The sequence below is a fragment of the Ochotona princeps genome, chromosome 13 (genome assembly GCF_030435755.1).
Source record: "Ochotona princeps isolate mOchPri1 chromosome 13, mOchPri1.hap1, whole genome shotgun sequence".
Lineage (NCBI taxonomy): Eukaryota > Metazoa > Chordata > Mammalia > Lagomorpha > Ochotonidae > Ochotona > Ochotona princeps.
The window spans coordinates 30,390,113-30,396,361 of record NC_080844.1 but is presented as its reverse complement, the minus strand read 5'-3'; the positions used below and the strand labels follow the sequence as shown (position 1 = coordinate 30,396,361).

Sequence of the window (6,249 nt, the reverse complement as noted above, 5' to 3'; positions counted from 1 at the left end):
AATTTGGTCCCTGCAATCTAAAGCCCTGAGGGAATGCTGTTAGAAGGTTTGGGGGTGTGGGAGGTGATTAGGTCACGAGGGTGGAGCCTTTGTGAATGGATAAGGAAGACAAAGAGAGCCCTTCTATCATGTGAGAACACAGCACATTGTGTGAGCTGGAGAGGGGGCCTCACAAAAGTGAATTTGCCTTGCTTTGGTGCTTTGCAGCTGCCAGAATAGTGAGAAATGATTTCTGTTGTTTGTAAGCTACTTGGTATGGTAGCTTAACAGCAGGTTTTTTTTTTTTTTTTAAAGATTTATTTATTTTATTACAGCCACATATACAGAGAGGAGGAGAGACAGAGAGGAAGATCTTCCATCCGATGATTCACTCCCCAAGTGAGCCGCAACGGGTCGATGCCCGCCGATCCGAAGCCGGGAACCTGGAACCTCTTCCGGGTCTCCCACATGGGTGCAGGGTCCCAAGGCTTTGGGCCGTCCTCAACTGCTTTCCCAGGCCACAGGCAGGGAGCTGGAAGGGAAGTGGAGCTGCCGGGATTAGAACCGGCGCCCATATGGGATCCCGGGGCTTTCAAGGCGAGGACTTTAGCCGCTAGGCCACGCCTCCGGGCCCAGGTTTTTTTTTTTTTTTTTTTTTTTTTTTTTTTAAGCAAATAAATTTCAGGCCATCCCAAAGGCTGCACTGGCTAACTCTCCACCTCCAAGTACCAGCATCCCATATGGGTGCTGATTACTGTCCCTGCTGCTCCACTTCCCATCCAGCTCCCTGCTTGTGACCTGGGAAAGCAGTGGAGGATGATCCAAGTTCCTTGTGACTCTGCACCCCCTTCACATACCCAGAAGAAGCTATTTGCTTTGGACTGACTCAGCTGTGACCATTGCTGCCATTTGGAAGAACTTTCTCTTCTTCTCTGTAAATATACCTTTTCAGTGAAAATAAATAAATCTTAAACAAATAAACAAGCAAAAGCTAAATATGTTCAAAATAAAGCCTGTCCTTATTCAGAAGTTATATTTCTTCAGCCCTTGCAATTTCTATGACTTTTAAAAATTTAATTAGTCAAGGGCCAGTGTCATGGTAGAGTGGACTAAGTGTCTGCCTGCAGTGTCAGCATCACATATGGGCACTGGTTCATGTCTTGGCTGTTCCACTTTTGATCCAGCACACTGCTTACAGCCTAAATGCTGCATTTCAAATAAAAACAAAATAAATCTTAATTTTATAATTAAGATTTATTAAATTTTAATAAATCTTATTTATTTGAATAGCGTTACACAGAGAGAGACATAGAGAGCATGAATTCTTCCATAACACTAGTAGATTCTCCAAATGGCAGCAACAGCTTGGGCTGGGTCAGCAGCATTCAGCATCCAGGAGCTTCATCTAGGTTTCCCACATGGGTACAGGAGCTCAAGGATTTGAGCCATCCTCTGCTGATTTCCGAAGCACATTATCAGATCAGGGAGCTGGATTGGAAATGGAGCAGCCAGGACTGGAGCTGGTCCTGACCTACTCCTTATTATTATTTTTAAGATTTATCCACCTCCACTGGGAAGTCAGATTTACAGAAAGAAGAGACACAGAAAGATCTTCTATTTGCTGGTTCAATCCCCAAGCAGCCGCAACCACCAGAGCCAAGACAATTCGAAGGCAGGAGCCAGGAGCCTCCCTGGGGTCTCCCATGAGGGAGCAGGGTCCCAAGGCTTTAGGCCACCCTCACTGCCTCCCTCCCCTGCTCCAGGCCACAAGCAGGGAGCCTGAAGGAAGCAGAGCAGCGTGGACATGAACTAGCACCCACACAGGATCCCAGTGCAACCAAGGTGAAGACCCCAGCCACAAGGCCATAGCGCAGGGCCCCTTATTCACTCTTTTAAAGACATTATCTCCAGGTAAGGTTATATTCTGAGGAGAAACTATGAATTTTAGGGGAATAGAATTCCATTCATAACTTAGATGAAATTAATGTTTTCTGTTGGGCCCAGAGCAATGGCTTCATTGGTTAATTCTCCCCCTTCTAGTGTCTGGATTCTATATGGGAGCCGGTTTGTGTAATAGTCGCTGCACTTCCCATCCAGCTCCCTGCCTGTGGTCTGGGAAAGTAGTAGAGGATGGCCCAAAGCCTTGGGACTCTACACCCATGTGGGAGACCCAGAAGAACCTAACGGGTACTGCTTTGAATCAGCTCTAGCTGTTGCAGCCACTTGGGGAGTAAACCAGGGGATAGATCTTTCCCTCTGTCTCTTCTCTCTGTGGATCTGTCTCTCCAATAAAAATAAACAAATCTTAAAAACTTTTTTCCACACATGATTATAACCTGTGATGTTTTCCATAATGTTATTTGAATTTTAGCTGTTTATCACATTCCAAATCAGAGCCAGCTGTTTAGGGAATTATTTATGTCAATATTTTACCAACTCAGAAAAGGTGGCCTAGACATTTTTACCACTTCCTCAAATTTTATTTTAAGAATAGAATATAAATAGAAAAAATATAGCATGTTAATATAATGAACTTTTGTCACTTACTTGTTTGACTCACATAGACCCTTCAAATGCCCTATCTGAAAGTAAATTTCAGAATTAAGAATCAGAGATTTCCCCCTTCCTTCTCCCACTCTTGAGCAGTCTGTCTGATTTAAATCGTGGAGGGCTCTTCATGACTTGCCAAAAGGAAAAACATTCCCACTTGCCTGATCCACTCTATTTTTTATTACAAATGCATTTCTCAGTTGTCAACAAGATTGAGCACTAGCTATAGTTCACTTTTCTCTATCACAATATTCAAAGCTGCATGAAAGAAATGAAAGTTTGTGGCTGTGTTGTAGCATTGTGAGTTAAGCCTCAAGCTGTGATGTCAACAGCCTGTAAGGGCTCCATTTTGAGTCCTGGTTGAACCACTTCAGATCCAGCTCCTGCTTACGCCTGGGAAAAAAAAGGGTGGTCCAAGTACCTGGGTCCCTGAATCCACATTGGGAGACCTGGATGGAGCGCTTGGCTCTTGCCTTCTGCCTGGCCGAGCCGTGCCATTTTGACAATTTGGGGAATGAACCAATAGATGGAAGATATCTCTGTCTCTTGCTCTCTCTCTCTGTATATCTACCTTTGAAATAAATAATTATTTTCTTACAAAAAAGATTGCAAAGAGATCCAAGCTTAAAAAAAGCAAAAAAGAATGGGGCTGGCGTGAAAGCTCAATTAGCTACCATATAGGCGCCAGTTCATGTTTCAGCTGTTCCACTTCCCATCCATCTCCCTGCGGAAAGCAGCAGAGGATGGCCCAACACCTTGGGACCCTGCACCCGCACGGGAGACCTGGAAGAAGCTCCTGGCTCCTGGCTTTGGATCAGCTGAGCTCTGGCCATTGTGGCCACTTGGGGAATGAATTCATGGGCAGAAAATTTTTCTCTCTGATTATCCTTCTCTTTGTAAATTTGTCTTTCCAAATAAATAAATAAATAAATAAGTCTTTTAAAAAATCTTTTAAAAATAATTAAAAAATAACTGAGTGGTAGCCCCACTTAGATGGAGTTTTATCAACTGGATGCCATTTAACTTAGATCTTTTACATGTAAACACATAACTCAATGCTTTACCATAGGGGGTTATGTTGGATAACATGGAGCTTTGGATGGAATGTAAGCAGCAAACTGGACAACTTCACTCCTTTGTTTGGATTTTCTGGTGTGTACAACACAACTACAATTGGATGTAGTAAAACAGCAAACTGTCACAGCCATTGAGTTTTGCATTGTGGTTCAGCCTCATGCCACAAAAACTTGATGATGAAAAATTTGCATAAAGATTATTTAGCTCTTAAATCAGCTCTAAGTGGTGAAGACAGTTGTTTTCATATTTGATGCTGAGTACATGAATGATGCCCACAGTTCTTGAGGATATTGTTTATGATAAGCATCATTCTAGTATTTGAACCAGATACAGAAGTGCTTATTTGGGGGACAGGCATAGGAATGCAGTGGGATTAAGCTCCTCTCTGAGATGTACATCCCATATGGGCAGTGGTTTTTGACCCAGCTCTTCACTTCTGATCCAGCTCCTTACTAATGAGTCTTGGAAATCAGTAGAAGATGGCTTCAGTGCCTAGGCCCCTGCCATCGGTGTGGGAGACTTAGATGGAGTGCCAGACTCCAGGCTTTGGCCTGATCCAGCCCCAGCTGTTGCAGATTGCACCAGAAGATGGAAGATTTTCTCTCTCTCTCTAATTCTGCCTTTTGAATAAATAAGTAAACAAATAAATAATTTTTAAATGCTCATTTTATTCTTTCAAGAAATTGATATTCTAGTGAAGCTATGAACATGCCTAACACATGATGAGAAAGTAGTATGTGTTTGTTTCTGGTTTTACTGCATTATGTGTTGAATCCATTAAAAGAAAAAATTAACACAAGATTCCTGTCCAATTCTCCATCTCCAAGGCATTATTTCTGGAATATCTTTCTTTAGATATCCTGTTCATTTATATATGTATATATTTCTACTCTTTACAAAAGTAGTTGCATACCATACCCACTGTGTATCTTCCATTTACTCAGTTATTGTATTTTGCAATTTTTTCCATCTTACAAGTGTTACTCTATTTTTTCAAGTACTGCATAGTATTCTATCCAGACTACCTACAATTTTTTTTTGCAATCACTAATAGCACTATAATAAATAGTTTTACACAAAATATCTCTTGTGTGTGAAGTCTACCTGTAGGATAAATGTCTAACATTGAAATTTCTGGATGAAGGAGTACACGTGTACTCTGAGAATGTTATTTCCATATTTTTAAGCTAACAAGATGTGAAACTTGTCAGCTTTCAAAGACCTAGGGCCACTAGACTGGACAACCTAGGCAACAATGCTTGATCATTGAGAGTTTTGTCCGTGGTTTTTGTTTTTGCTTTTCACTCTAAACTCGGTTTTTGAGTAGCTCAGACTGAAGCACTGTGCTTACAGAACAATTTACTCAGCACCTCCTAACCCGTAACGCCAGGGAATGCCCAAGATGTAAAGCAGTAATAAAGTCAGAGTGCACATTTTTTCTTGCAACCTGTACAGAGGAAAAGAACAGTGCTTTTCTTTTCTTTCATTGCTACAGTTACTTCCCTTCTGGGTGTCCTGAATCGTTGAAATACAATTCTGAAACATTTTTTCTTTTTTAAGCAAAGGGCAACTCAACAGAAAACCTCTGGTAAAACCTAGGCAGAATTCACAATTTTCTATGAATCTAAATAGTTTCCAGGACCTGAGGGATATATTCTCAACCTGTTCAGAATATGCCCTTTAATAAGCAAATTCGAGTTGCAGAAAAAACTTTGCAGATATTTCTTGTACAGAGAGCTGGATAAGGAAAAGATAAGATTGCTTTCCTACTTTTGAATTATTTTCATATCCTTTCCTTGCCCAGATCTGACGGTGGTTATAAGATCAATCACAGCAGCAAGTGCCGATGACTAATACAGTTATTGAGAGAAGCCTTTAATTTCCTGCAGCAAACATCATTACCCACCACCTCCGCATCACAGACAGGAGGTGCCAAGATGACTGGGGAGTCAGTGATGGGAGAAAATACAGAACTGATGCAATTACCAAGAAAATGATGAAATGCCCTACCATGAAAGGCTTCAATTCCCTTCAATTTCAGTTTCTGTGATATGTATCGGTACGGCCTTGTCTTTGGTGTTATTACTTCTCTTTGTCATTTCATCCTCACTGTGGGGGAGGGGGCATTTTGCATTAGGTAGTTCATTCTCATCCTTTTGGCTCCCAGCAGGGCTTTCTTCCCATGTTTTTACTTTGTTTCTTGGTGTGAATTGTGAAATTTGGGTTAGGTTTGTGGATATCTAGATCTTTCTCTGGCTTGAACCAACTATGGGACTTAGGGCAAATCACTGGATCACCCTGACCCAGCTTATTCTAATGTGGTTGAATAATAGGCTTTCCCCTTTGAAGAGTAAGGATCTTGGCCAATGTCAGGCCCAGAGTTGGCCAGTTCAGGACCTTGGGTGGGAAGAGGTGTGTAGGTGAAAAATAGAAGTTGGTTAGCAAGGAGAGGAGTCAGAGGAAAGCGGGTGTATGTTTTTTATTAATTCTCTCACCGCCCTTTCTCGTAAAAGGGGCAGAGGTAGAGAAGGACTCTAGTTAAGCTAGTGTCTTTACATTGCACTAGCCCGAATCCCTCAATTATCTTTTCATATTCAGATGAACTTGATACCATTTTTGATATATCCTACTTCTGGTGCGGTT

At 41.7% G+C, this 6,249-nt stretch overlaps 1 protein-coding gene across 1 annotated transcript in view; it reads right to left on the bottom strand.

Annotated features, from left to right (window-relative positions):
- The window catches only part of SIRT1 (sirtuin 1), a 108,759-nt gene that overhangs the window by 87,117 nt on the left and 15,393 nt on the right, over positions 1-6,249 (bottom strand). The window lies entirely within an intron of this gene.